Source organism: Crocodylus porosus, unplaced genomic scaffold (genome assembly GCF_001723895.1).
Source record: "Crocodylus porosus isolate Cpor-Errol unplaced genomic scaffold, CroPor_comp1, whole genome shotgun sequence".
Classification (NCBI taxonomy): Eukaryota; Metazoa; Chordata; order Crocodylia; family Crocodylidae; genus Crocodylus; species Crocodylus porosus.
This window is the reverse complement of record NW_017728943.1, coordinates 73326580-73340719: the sequence shown is the minus strand read 5'-3', so window position 1 is coordinate 73340719 and position 14140 is coordinate 73326580. Positions and strand designations below refer to the sequence as shown.

The 14140-nt window shown below is 44.2% G+C and overlaps 1 long non-coding RNA gene across 1 annotated transcript; it reads left to right on the top strand.

Moving 5' to 3' along the window:
• The first annotated feature begins 217 nt into the window (after positions 1-217).
• Positions 218-13900, top strand: LOC109319238. The gene is made up of 3 exons (XR_002103428.1): positions 218-228; positions 7132-7134; positions 13753-13900. It is a non-coding gene; the product is annotated as an uncharacterized LOC109319238 (long non-coding RNA).
• Positions 13901-14140: the final 240 nt, after the last annotated feature.

The window sequence follows — 14140 nt, the reverse complement described above, 5'->3', positions numbered from 1 at the left end:
TTAAGATACCTGTTGATTAGCTCCAAAAAACCTGTCTGCCTCTGTCCACTCCCACAGCACAGGCCATAGCCAGCGTGTGGTCTGCTAGCTAATGCTGAGGTGTCTGCATAAGTTGGGGGTGAGTGAGGAATAATCCTTGCTTAGCAGCGAGAAGCCAGGCAGCTGCTTTGTGCCTGCACGTCTGTGCCAAGCTCCAGCTAGGGGGTGGAAGGAGGGGGAAGCCCTGCAGTGGAGCAGAGAGCCCCGCTCAGCCCAGAGAGCATGCTGGGGGTGCCTGGTGTATCTTAAACCAGCAAAGGATCTGGGACAGACTTTGCATAAACCAGTTTGAGCCAAATCAGTTAAGTCTGATATTGCATTCACCCAGGTTTCTCTCAAACTGGCTTCAGCCATTTTCAAACTGGTTTATGTGCACAGAACATCTTTCCTGTTACAGGTTTAAACCATCACTTAAACCGCGTTATGTGTAATGCCTGTCCCTAACCTATATGTCTCTCTGGGGCACATTTCCAAACCACCACCTCCAACACTGTGTGCGCAAACTGCATGGGTAGGGGGCTTTTGTTTCCTTTGACTTGGGTGGCTCTGTTAGAACTGGCAGAAAACAGAGTAGATTTACACTGTATAGACTAAATCATTTTCCTAAGCTGCAGCAGCTTATTAAAGTTCTAAAAAATGTCCCTGATTAGTGAGTCTATATGGTGCAAATCTAGCCTGCCTTCTGCCTGACTTCAGACTAACATGGCTAACTACCTTTCTCTGTCCATGTTAGAGCTTGTACGTGCTGCTCCTCTGGCATATGAGGTGGGATTTATGCTCAGAAATGCTATTGTTTGTATGAGCAGTCAGGAGATTGCTAAAGGCTGCACTGCAACTTGCTTGTCAGGCCAGGCCTCTTTTGATCTGCTATCTGGTACCATGTAAACCAGTACAGCTTGTTCCATGGTCAGGTTGTTGGTGTCTAAACCAGTCCCCACACCTGGGCTAGCCTGGGTGAGGCAGGTGTGTGGACACCCAGTAGGACTAAAAACAAGACCTGTCAAAGGGTGGATGAGCTTCCTGTGAGCCAACAGCTATCCAAACCTGGAGAGGAGATGAGCGCCACCAGATCACTTTACCCAGAGAATCACCAATGATACAAAGCAACTCAACTAACCTAGGAGGGTTGTTATAGCATCTAAGGTTGGGTTGCAGCAGCCTCAAGACTGACTTGGCTTGACTTGCCCTGCAGTGTGATTTGATACTTGGAATTGTTGATTGGTACTTGGCAAAGGTTAAGCACATGAGTCAGGTGGGTGGAGGCACTTTTAGAAATGAAGATATAAAGCAGGAGTTTGCCCTAGTTATCTTGGCCAATACTTCCATCCTCACCCCTCCTGCAATGTTCTGAGTATGGTAGGGGGAGGGGAAAGATCTAGATGTGATCATACTTCAGAGATACATTTTGTTTGTGATGCATTTTGGGAGCTTTCATACTGAAAGGTGCTATATAAATAGAGAGCAGTCTAATGTTGTCAATATTAAAGTAAGAGGAAGAGAAGCTGATCTCTGTTTGCGGAGCTTACCATGTGACAAAGCATGGCAGGCCTTGGTTTAGAGAGGACTCAAATGTCACATCACCATGCTGGTTTTTAAAATATCCTCTCAGTCTGCAACTTTGCACCTTATTTCCCCCCAACCATGTCTAGAATTTCAAGGATACAATATGTTGTGGGGACAGTTTGTGGCACTTCAAAATTGTGGGGATCCAAGGCAATAGTGGTATGAGTACTGTGCAGGCCACACACTTATTTAAGGGCACAAAAATAGTGGCTCTCAGAATTGGAGGCCAGTTTTTCAGTGATGAGGATCTACTTTCTATCTAATTACACAGCTAGATATATACTTTACAGACAAATGATTCACTGACTTTCTAGCTCTCTCAGAATAGTTAAATGACTGTAATGGTAGGAGAAGAAAAACTCACTTGTTTACAACAGCTATTCTGCTGGCAGTTATTTTTGGATGAATGGCTTATTCTTTCCTGTCTAATTGCTTTGCCTTCCAGTTCATTCATAGAAAATTTGGGAGCTAAATTAGACCATTTTCCCACTGAGAATGACAATGCCGCTGCCTCATGAGGATAGAAAAAACATTTTCTCGGCTGTTCTGATACTTTTAGGGAAGAGAACTGTTGTGATTTTTTTGAGGGCTGATGAAAATCTGTTTGTATTGGGATTGATCTGCTGGGGTTTTTTGACTGATTTCCTGGAAATCAAGGAGTTGTGGGTCCACACACTCTCCCCACCCCTTCTGGCGGTTCTTGTGGAAAGAAAAACAGTTCTTGTGTAATAGAAGTCAGACAAAGGAAGACCCAGGCACTAGAAATATTCTTCTTAATTGATTGTCATATACTCTGTGTGTATTTAGGATGATTAGTGCTCACCATCTGGTAAACTGAATTGTCTGTACTCATCATCATATTCCATGTGTCTATTTCTTTCATCCTGCTTTCCTTTCATGGCTGAACATGTGCCAGCCAGGCCAATAGAATTTGGAAGTAACTGTTGTGACTGGATCAGAGGATTGGGAATCACAATGCTTGGGTCTTATTTCTAGCTCTGTCACTGTCTGTGGCTTTGGCCAAGGGATTTGGCCTCTATATCAGTCTGAGAGTGAAGTCCAGGAGTGCTCCAGCTATCCCTTCCATTCGTATACACCAACCCCAGGGATGCAATGGTGAAGCCACTCTATGGTGTCCCCTTGCATTTGCTCTTGAGATGTCTGTCTCCAAGGTGCTTGGGAGCAGTCTTGGGGGACCTCCCTGCAGTGGCTTCACAGCTGCATGTTGAGATTTAGTGCATGTGGATTGAAGTGGGTAGATGGTGTGTGATTGCAAGAATGCCTCCCAGGGCAAACCAAGGATGCAATGTTGACGTACTCTCTAGGTCTTAGTCCCTCCCCCTGCATGTAAAATACAAGAACAATAACAGCTGTCTCAGGAGGAGAGTTGGTTAGGTACTATTACTTATCTATGCCACAGCAGGACCCGGGGGAACTCAGTCAGGAACAAGGTAACACTGTTAGGTTCTCTACGCATATTCCCATCCATCCACCCATGACGTGAAGGGGGGCCCAAAGCACTTACCTTCTAAAATTAATATTCTTGAAAGTCTTTTTGGTCTTTCGATGGAAAGTGTTAGAGAGGAGCAAAGTATTACTCTTGTAACACTTAAAATATCACAGAGAAAAGCCTCTTCTAAGATATTTGAGCACTTCTTGGTTCCTGTCCAGAGTAGGACAAACAAAATGCAGAAACTTATAAAGACTAGTAATAGCAATGATCCAAAGTTCAACATCTCAAGTTCTAAGCAACCGTTCAGGTCCACTCTCATTTATCTGAAATTATTTCCCCTGCTATTTCCTCTGACACTAGAGAAATGTAATCTAAGGCTCTTCATTCTTGAAGTCCATTCATTGACATCCCAGTGTAGCACCGGAGAACCCAAAGGCACAGTGAAGGTCAGTGCTTTAGCTGGATGGATGTACTGAGAGATCTGAGAAATGGATGGGCAGGCAGATGCAGAAGAAGGATGGGTAGATACAATAGATGTATTGATAAGTAGAGAGCAAGAGTTGATGGACAGAAAAAATGGATAGAAGGATTTATAGTGGAATGGGTAAAAAGATGTAATAGCAGTGTGAACAGACATAGTGGAGGGAAAGATAGATTTATAGACATGGCCATGGATCGATAACTACAGCAATGGGATGGATAGATACAATAAAGAGATGCATACAGGGACAGATTAGATAAGAAAAGAACAAAGGGATGTAGTAAACGGGCCATGGAAAAATGGCGGCTATTCTCCTCCTGTATCCTGCTCTCCTTCATGGATACCATGACCTGCCACGGCACAGTCACATGCACTATCTTGCAATGTATTCCCTGATTTTATTGCCCTTGTTCTTCACTGCTTCATCATTCACTTTTGGTTGGGCATTGGTGCAGAAAGACAGGCTCTATTCAGCTCTTCTTCTCATTTAACAGGGACTGGAAAATGATTGCACCAACAGAAGCCAAGAAGTCCATAGTTTTAGAGGGAGGTAGAGAGATGCTGGCTGTGCTGAGCTGCAGAGAACCCTGCTTGGGACAAGAATAAGAAAGGGTCATCCAAGCGTGGGGAAAAGGATGATATAGTGATGTGACTGGACTCTTCTAGCTTTGGCCTTAACCCAGATATTCTAACAACTGAGGGTGAACAAAAAAAGTGTCCTCATAACTGCTCATATTCACCTACTGGAGACTCTTCAAAGATCACACTTTCCTTGTGAGGGAGGGAAGAGAGGTGGGGTGTACTTTCACTGCTCTTCTCAAACATGCCTTATGTTTCTGAATAGAAACAGGTTGGTTGCATACTACTTTGATTAGTTTGTGAGTGAGGAGAGGGTGGAGGGCAAGAGAAATTAAGGTACTCAGTAGAGTCAGGCATAAATAATTTCTCTTTTCCCCTTGAAAAAATGTTGATTTTCATTAGAAAAAAAACCCTAAAGGCCCCAAATTCTAATTTTTAGAAACCAAACAGAAACAATTCTTTGGTTCTAATCTTCAAAATCATTCAGCTTTTCAGCCAAAAAACCTTCCCATGGAAATAGGTTTACCTGATCGATGTAGGCATGCTTAGGTAGGACGTGATGTGATTGAATCACCAAACGACAGGATTCGGAGGGACCTTCATTGGTCATCCAGTCCAACACCCTGCACAGATGCATCAAAAGTGATCAAATAAACCTAGTTCCATGGATGCAAATCCTTATGTTTTTGCTTCCCTGATGGAGCTTGCATTGAAGTGGGATATTTTATGAGTTGGCAATAGTCCAAAATGCTTTGAGTAATGGTGAATGTATGTATGTTGATATATTATTCTTTGAAAGAGGGTATTTTTTTCCCCTCTCCATTCCTTTGTTTCAATATATCTGTTACCCACACACCTCCTAGAGCAGTAGATGTCTTGGTGCCACCTAAAGGCAGAAATGGGATCACCATTTATTTTTAAATGTGTCCACTTCACGTTCTTTAAAAAAATTAGTGCCACCCATTAACCCCAGGTAACCTCTCTACATTTTCCAGCTACATTCTATCACCAGGTCAACATCACCCTTTTCCCCCAAACCTACCTGTCTCACACCTATCATCTCTCATGGCCTCTGATCCTCACTGCCACACATTTGCATTTTCACAGACCTACATTTTGCATACTGGCTTCTATTCTACTATGGAGAACACAAAACACCAGCAGACTCTCCCTATGCCTAAAGAGGGTGTTTGTGCCTGAAAGCTTGCAAAGAACATTTTTTCCAACTATTTAGTTGGTCTAATCAAAGATATCACATCCACCCAAAGAACCTTGTCTGCCTATGGAAAAAAAATAGGCATGGATTATCATTTTCTAGCACTGCTGAGCTGGACTTGATTAATAAACCTTGGGACTTTTTAAACTGAGAGCCTGCCTGGCTTTTCCCTAGTAAGGTGTAAAATAGCCCACACGTGCTCATTCTCTAGATGTGTGCCAAAGCTCATGTACTTGAGAAGACATATTTTTATGGACAAGGAACCAGGGCAACTGTTCGTAGCCTCAGGCTATGAAGGATTCCACAGGGCTAAGCTAGTGCTAGTCAATCACCATGTTGGTGGAAGGAGAAAGAGGCCCATGCCTCAGTCGCTGTCTGGGACCCCCATCAGTCTTAACACCAGCTGTGTGGTTCACTGAGGGAGATGAGTGTAGGATATCTGTTTGGGTGACAGTGTGAAATGGCGTGTCAAGATGTTTCATCCATGGCTCATGACTAAAGGCTTTTTGTTGGAGTGGGAGAAAAGAGGAATATTGTTGCTTTGGATAATTCTTTGTTTTGTAACTCCTGCATCAATGGACTTTTAAATGGGTGTTGAGGGATCCCAGAGCTTTGACATCCTTTGGCATGGCCTTTCTTTTAGATACTCATCATAGATTTGTAGGGTTGAAAGAGATGCAGGGGGTCATCCAGTCCGTCACTCTGAGCAGATGCAGGATTTGCTGTTCCCACATGGATGCTGATCCAGTCTTTTTCTTGGAAACCTCCAGTGAGAGAGACTCCACAACTTCTGTAGACAGCTTGTTCCCATTGTCCTGTGGTTCTTACAGTTAAAAAGTTTTGATTTTTGTTTTCCCCTGAGACGCAGTCTAAATCTGCCTTGCTATAGTTAATTTGTTTCCTCTTGTCCTACCCTCTATGGCAAAGAAGAATAATGTCACTCTATCTTCTTCAAGGCAGACCTTCACATGTTTGGAAACTATATGTCCCCCTTTCATCTCCTTTTCTCCAAACTAAACATACCTAGTTCCTTAATTAGGTTTTCCCTCACAAGTAAGTCCAAATAAATAAATGAATCTACTGGCCAAGAGGTAAAGGGCTGCAAATCTTATTAGCAGTTCCTGGAATCAGCAAATGTTCCTGTGTTTCAATGCTTCGTGTGTTTCATTCTCAGGGCAGGCCTGAATGCGTTGGATCTCTGATAACCTGCATCCTGCTCTGTTCTTTCTGACTCAGGCACATTTGTGCTCCTGACTGTGAAATGAGCACTTTCCATTAAGCATGTGATGCCATGAACCTGCCCTATACATTCCTCTCCCTGGAATTTGGTGCAAGTCATTGTGTAAGTAGAGGTCTGTATTAAGTAGTCAGACTTCAGGATATAACTCGAAATTTGTGTGTCTCAGGAAAACATCTCTCCCTCTTCCCCCATTGCACAGCATTGTGCAATTAGTGTGCAGTGTTAGTCGGGTTTAGAAAAAGCTTGATGTCATGTCTCAGGTACTGGTCACTACTGGAAGTGGGATGACTGAGTTGGAGGAGCAATGACCTGATTCAGAGACAGCAACTCTCGTATTATGATACGGGTTAACATCACAAGAAAAAGAGTTTCACTCAAACTATGGGAATGCAGCCAGTTAGACAGTCCACTCAGTATTGTTATTCTGTTCCTAATGAAACAGTAATAGAAAGGTGGAAAACTAAGTGCTGTAAATGGATGATTCTGAACTGTTGGCTATTTTTACAATATATCATTTTGTGTTCCAAACAAAAATAGCTTGCCAACTACATAATGCCCAGTACGTTCTGCACAAATGCCTTACACTGTCATTCAATAACTTTTTGGTATTACAAACAAATGGACCAGATCTTTAGAAACAAGAGACCTATTGAAGTCCAGAATCTTTTGACTGAATAAAGCCAGCGGGCTTTGGCCCAGTGTTTCATTGCTAGTGCTGAATTATTGTGTACATTTGTGCATTCACCTACACAGTACAGTCAGCTTTCCAGACCTGATATTTTAAGCTATGGTGGCAGCTGGGTGAGAAACTTTTTTTTCTGTCCGACAAAATTTTCCAATTCTACACTGGTATAAAAATCAAGACTTGTCTTAAGTTTTTCATTTTCAGGAAATGAAGAGAGAGAGAGAACAGACCTTAAGAATAGCTGAGAGACTGATTGCCGTGGCATTCACTTGGGACGTGGGAGACCCAGGTTCTTCCTGAAGACAGGACTTAATCCCTGGTCTCCCACAACCCAGACAAGGGCTCAAACCAGTGGGCTGTTGCCTATTCTGAGGTAGACCTCTCTCCAGAAATCCCACCCTGGATCCAAGCAAACCTTTCCAATGTGCTTTCATTGATTCTGGTTCATTCTCATGATAACTCTTAGATTTCAATGAATCAGTCTTTTCCTCCTAGGAAAGTCATTGCATCAAAAAAATCCCAAGCACGTTCTACTATGGACCCAATCTTACAATGTCCCCTGCAAGATGACCTGCACCTATAGCTCCCAAACCAAGGGAGGCTCAGCACTGGACAGGATTGGACCATAGTACATGTTAAACACAAACAGGAGCTGGTGTCCTGAAGCATTTTACATGCCCATCAGAAATATCACATGTCCTAACTGATCATCAGATAACTGAGAAAATCCCCCAGTTGCTGCTCTCCTCTCACTTATATTTGAGCTACACAGGTATAAAAACAGTGTGAGATCAGAACCGGGACCAGCACTCATTTAGAAATTCCAGGGCACAGGAAAAGTGCTAATAATAGACCCGTGTACAAAGCAGCATATGAAATAACTCAGAGAGAATTGTAGATCCGTTAGTCTGACATCTGTCCTAGGCAAAGAAATGGAAAAAGTTGTTATGAAATTCAATCAATATAGAACAGAGAGATGGGAGTATAATTAATGCCAGTTGCTGTGGTTCTGTGAAAAATTGTCTTTTCCAACTAACCTTGCATAACATTATAAACTTAGCTGGTAACTGTGCATATGTCTCCAGACCATTCAACATTCTGATTCAAAAATTAGTCCTGTCGACTGTCACCAAAGCACACATTCACTGGCCAGAGCCAGTTAAGTGGCAGACCTGAAAAAGTAGTTGACAGTAGGGGATGGGGAGGTGTCAGAATGGAGCTTGGGGGGTAGGGGTTAGGGTAAATCAAGTAAATAGTGACCAATGGCTAGCTAGGGGGGGTTACTTCTAGATACAGTGCAAAGGAGTCTATCCCTAGAATACCATGGACAGATTTTGTATCTGACCTTTAAAAAGGGGGATTGAAAAAATGGGAAATGCTGCAGAAAACTGCCACAAAAAATATTCACAGGAAATGAGAGACTTAAGGAACTCAAACTGTTTAGCTTATCAAGAAAAAGATTTGAGCAGTGCCTTGATTACAGTGTATAAGTATACTCCATGAGGAGAAAATACCAGCTAAGAACAGACTCTTTAATCTAGGGGAGAAAGGCATAGCAAAAAGCTACCGCCAGGATTTAATGAAGTTAAATGTTAGTGACTGGAAGTGGATGAAGTCTAGATAGCCTGCGCCATAAATAGGAACTTTGTCAGAATGATCCGTCATGTATTGGAAGTGCACGCTTTAGTCCCTGTAAGTTGTAGGATCAGAATCTATAGCAGCTCATGTCAAGGGTAAAGTTAATATTAAAATAATGACAAGAAGCCTAAATGTGAAGGAATAGCAGTTGGGAAACCAGTTCTGGTTTGCAGTTTAAGATGTGGTGCTGCCCAGTCTGTCCTAGGTTCATTCCAAACAAAAAGGAAGACATTGGCCCTGCTCTGATATACTGGACCCCAGTGGCGACGTGTATAGGGTGCATGGGGGTGCACATAGACCCCCTGGGAGCACTGGTGCACCCCCTGACAAGTCACAGTCCAGGCTCCCCACTTGGGTGACAGGCAGCGGTGGGCAGGCAGGAGGCAGGAGCACCAGTGGCCCCCCTGTGAGCGCTGGCCAGGGTGTGGGAGCACCAGATGAAGTGCTGCAGCCACTTCTGGGACTGCGATCGGCAGTGGGGGACTCTCCCACCCCGCCCCGTCAGCAAGATTGGCTGGGGGGGGATGTGCCCCCCCCCCAGACTAAGTTAGCATTAGTCGCCCATGCTGGACCCAGTGAATGGGGAAGTTGTGATATGGCATGGGGGGTGGGGCCTGTCCAAAAGCTACTTCAGATCAACAGAAATGTTTTCAGTGTTCTCCCCATTGAATGTAGAATCGGTCTGTCTAGTTCCCCAGGAAGATGAATGAGATTGAGGAAATAAACAATGAAACCAGGGGTAGGGGCAAGCAGCAGTGATTTCCCTCCCAAGTTGTTCATACCATACATGTTTGAAAACTGTATTCAGATAATATGTAGGTCTATATTTGTCCATGAAAGAAGGAGAGAGGGAGACAGAGGATATTTTTGCACTGAGGTCATTCTGGCTCAACTCCCTTCAAATGATAACTCTTTCCTTTGAGAAAATCAATGTTCTCCCTCCCTTTCTATACTGCAGACTCACACCAGTTATTTTACTCAGATGAGGAAGGCTGGATTTCTCCCTCTGTATTCTGGTTGTTTTCAGTTTTGAGTCTTACCTCCTTACTATTAATTAGAAAAAAACCACACAAACTTCCTTCTGGCAGTTCAGGTGGCACTAATCTCCTCTCATTACCTGTTATGGTTGGTTTGGCTTTCTGTCCTTTCAGGCTGGGCAAGAAGTAAGATCAGGGGCACAGGGAGCCATCTCTGGGAAAAGTTATCAAGAGTCTTCAGTCTAGATTAAGGGAGAAGCAGTTGTAAAGTAATGACTTAAAACAATTCCTGGAAGAAGCCAAGAAGCTATATTCTGTGGATTGCTGTCAAGTTACCCCTCAGAGGAGTTAAGTGCTTCCAGTCCTATATGTCCCTGAGTTTCCATATTTTTCCTGACATTCCTAGTCCATCTCGTTTGAAAGTTGGAGAAATTTCCTGTTTGTGCAGAAGATGGTGACAGAGGAATGGCCTAAAGTAGAGATGTCAAACTTATTTGTGGAAGCGGGCTAGGTTTCATCATGATCCACAGGCCAGGATGTAAATTCAGAGCGATGTGTATCTTACTGTGTATAGGAGCTAGGGAATTTCACTCCTTGTGGTCCGTGTTTCAGGTTGTCTATAGTCTTAGGGAGGAACAGATATCAGGACTAGCTGCATTTGAACAGTTAGGATTGCAGCCACAAGGGCTAGAAACTTAGCTTTTTTATTTTATATAGTAGGTTGGATTCAGGTGAGTATGTCATGTAAACTATGTGAATACATCATGTGGGCTGAATCCCACCCCTTCTGCTATGATTGTCACCCCTGGTCTGAGAAACAGTGCAGACAATAATGAAAAAGAGGCCCAATATGCATATAACCCAGATATCAGACAACGGACCATAAACATATACCAGTTTTGCAGGAGATAGGAAAGTGAGCTTCATCCTCTGCAACAAGTCCTTTATGTTTCTTTGTAATAAACTTAGCGTACACCTTACAGACACTTCATCTAAAAAAATTTGCAAATTTTGAAGGGCTGTCCCTATAGATAGACAGGCAGATGGATGGATGGATGAATGTTGGAAAGTGAAAGACAGACATACCAATCAGTACTGGTAGTAGATGGACAGACCTTTAAATCCAGATAAGATTTTTTCCAAAAGCTCAAACGTGGAGGAACACAGCTTGATCCTGGTGGTTGCCAGGTATACACCAATGCCCGCGGACCGTGCAGGCACCGCCTGCCAGTCACCTAGTGTATCCTCACTTTTAATTGGGGTGTCACACGCGTTTGCTTCGCCTGCCATGACTTTGATATTAACGGAGTTGGTTCAGATGTCCGACGCGTGCAGTCCAATTATGAGTCTCACCGTCATCACGTGGGTCCCGAGTTTCTGAGGGCTCCGCCACCCCTACACCCTCGCCCATTCCACCGGAATGGGGGCCGACTGTCTGGTCCAGCCACGTAGCCACACGTCCACTCAGATGATCCACAAAAAGAAAATAAAAATCAAAACAAACACTCTGACCAAGAGGGTTCCCTTGATTGGCACAGCTGCTCCAGCCGTCTGCAGCTGTCTTCCAATACCCACTTGCCCTCCGAGGGATCGAACCCCCTTCTTGGCTTATGAAGAGCCCCCTTGGAGGGCTTGATCAGTTTCCCTTGTCACAGTTAAAGCTCACTGTTGAGCTGCGCCCCTATTACAGGGACTACGGTTCCCAGAGTCAAATACTGCCCTTCTATTAGGGTCTTTACAGTACCCAGCTCCGGTCGGTAAATAAACAGTTCAAGGCCCGGCAGGGGCCAGCAGACTGTGTTCAAAACCCCGGCGGGGCTTTGCCCTTTGCCAGCGGTTCCTACCAGCACGCAGCGTTGCTCGCAGCGCCCTTTGCAGCGCGCGCCGGCGTGCTCCCCTCCTCCACGGCCTCCTTCCAGTTCCACATTGCCCCCGCTTGTCGGTCCCGGCCTCTCTTGTATGCCGGCGAAGGGAGTACCGGCCCCTCCCTTCCCCACACACCTGGGTGAGGGGGACTTATGTCTGGCTCCTTGGGGCTGCGGACCTGGGGCCACTGGCTCTCCGCTCAGTCTGGGAGCCAAGGGGGCTGCTGGCTCCTCTCCCTCACAGTGGTTGCCTTTGGTTATGCCTTTCTCACCTCGATTAAAGAGCCCATTCTGATCCTGTATTTTCTTCTCATGGAGCGTGTTTCTACTCTGCAAAGTTTGGACCTGAATCCAGAACCCGAAGTTTCCCCAAGGCTAGGTACAGACATCCAAAAAGCCCAAGGTGGAATCCATCTCAGTTATTAGGTTTTCTGTAAATGGTGTTGTTTAGATCGGCTACGAACAGAACACACATTCGCCCTTTGGTGTGGGGCATGGGGAGGCGGAAATCTTACACTGGGTTCCACCATTTTTAATCCGGTCTGTGTGCGCCAAACTACTGTTCTGTTATGGGTATGGACTGGTTTCTGATCACTTATCCTGGTAAAAATGTAATGTCTATGCCTGGCCCAAAAGCTCAGGGAAGCATTTAGAGAAAGATTTTTGTGCCAGCCCCTCTTTACTTAGTTTAGGGTTTTTCTGTCTCTAACATCTCGCATGTCAAAAATGTTCTGGCTTTAAGGAGAGGCTAAGGATCACATAAAGTCAGTGGTTAGGTTGATGATTCCCCCCACTCTCTTCCTTGCCTTGCCATTTCCTGTGGTGTGACAGATTTCATCCAGGGTTTTGAAACCCCCTACCCCTAAGGATGGTATGGTAAAACAGACATTTCCCATCCTCAGCCCACAGAGCCTGCAGAAATGCAAAGATGCAGAGCTGCAAAAGAAAGCAGATGCATGCTCAGGTTATGACCCTTTGTGATGTAGATTGATTATATTATGGTAAAGAGAAAAGGTCAGGACTGTGAGTGAAATATCCTATTCCTGCTTCCAGTTGAAAAAGCAGAGCGACTGATGCTTCCCTGACTGTCGGTGTCTCACACTGAGCAGGGCACTTCTGAAGCCTGCTCAGAATCCATGGATTCTGAAAAATCCATGGAAAATAGGACCCTGGTGAAGCATTGAGCTTCTCTGGTATAAAAAAGAGACCAGGCTGTTAGCGAAGACTGAAGATCAACTGAGTTTCAAAGGTCTGTTGATTTGATTCAGATAAGCAGCCACATCCTTATCCAAAACATCCAAACTGCTTCACACTAATGCACTAGGAATCTCATTAGAGCAGTCTTTCAGGATATTTTAGCAATGCTGTTCCAGTCCTGGCTGGAATCCAGTGGGACAGAAAAATGTATAATGTTCATACAAAGTGATCTGAACTTTGTTGAATCTTCAAGAAAGTCCAGCTTGACTTTAAGGTAAAGGTCTGAACCAATTCTTACATTGTCCAAACCAAGACATTATTATTGCTCTTCCCTCCAAAACCAAAAGTTGAGGTCACTCAGTGCAAAGCTGTTGTGCTATCCAGACACAGAAGAGTAAATTGGATGCTTATCTTGCTGGGATCCTATGACCCCAGCTGACTTCCTGCCCTTTGGGCAGGGGGTTGGACTCGATGATCTCTCGGGGTCCCTTCCAGCCCTGATGTCTATGAAATCTATGAAATCCCAGCTGAATTGTACCAAAGAGATGTTTCCAAACTGTTTTCTTTTAATAAGACAGCAAGAACTATACAGGGATAGAGGCCTCTTCTCTCTCTGGTAATACACATGTCCATGATTACCAGAGATGGGCAAATCTGATAGGAGCTTCTTTGCATTTTGGAATCTAAGGAAGACTAGTTCTGTGCTGAAAGCTTTTGGCCCTAAACACGCTGCCAAAGATTTGGTTTGGAGTTGGATCCAAAATCAGACTCATCTTCCAGTGCAGAAGAAGTTGATAATGTCAGAAATCTGTGATTCAGTGGGTGCATCTACACATTCATTAATGCGCCTTAGTTACTGCCCATTTAGTTTACTACTTCCTTAATGAAGGAATAACTAAATGTGCAGTAACTAGAGTAACTACACAGTAGCACTGGCACATGGTTATTTTGTGATACTCACTGAACATTAGCCTAATAACACTGCATGGTAGGCTATTAGCATACTACCTTGCAACGTTATTAGACTTATGTGCAGTGAGTGTCTTGTGTAGATGCACCCAATTGGTCTCAAAAGTCCACCTCTGGTGCCAAAAGCTCACAAGATCTTAGCCTCACTGAATCTGAATTCAAGCCCTGATTCAGCTTTACTTAGTATCTTCATGCTGCTATCTCAGTTCATTTCTAACAAATGCCTTCCTGGGTTTAT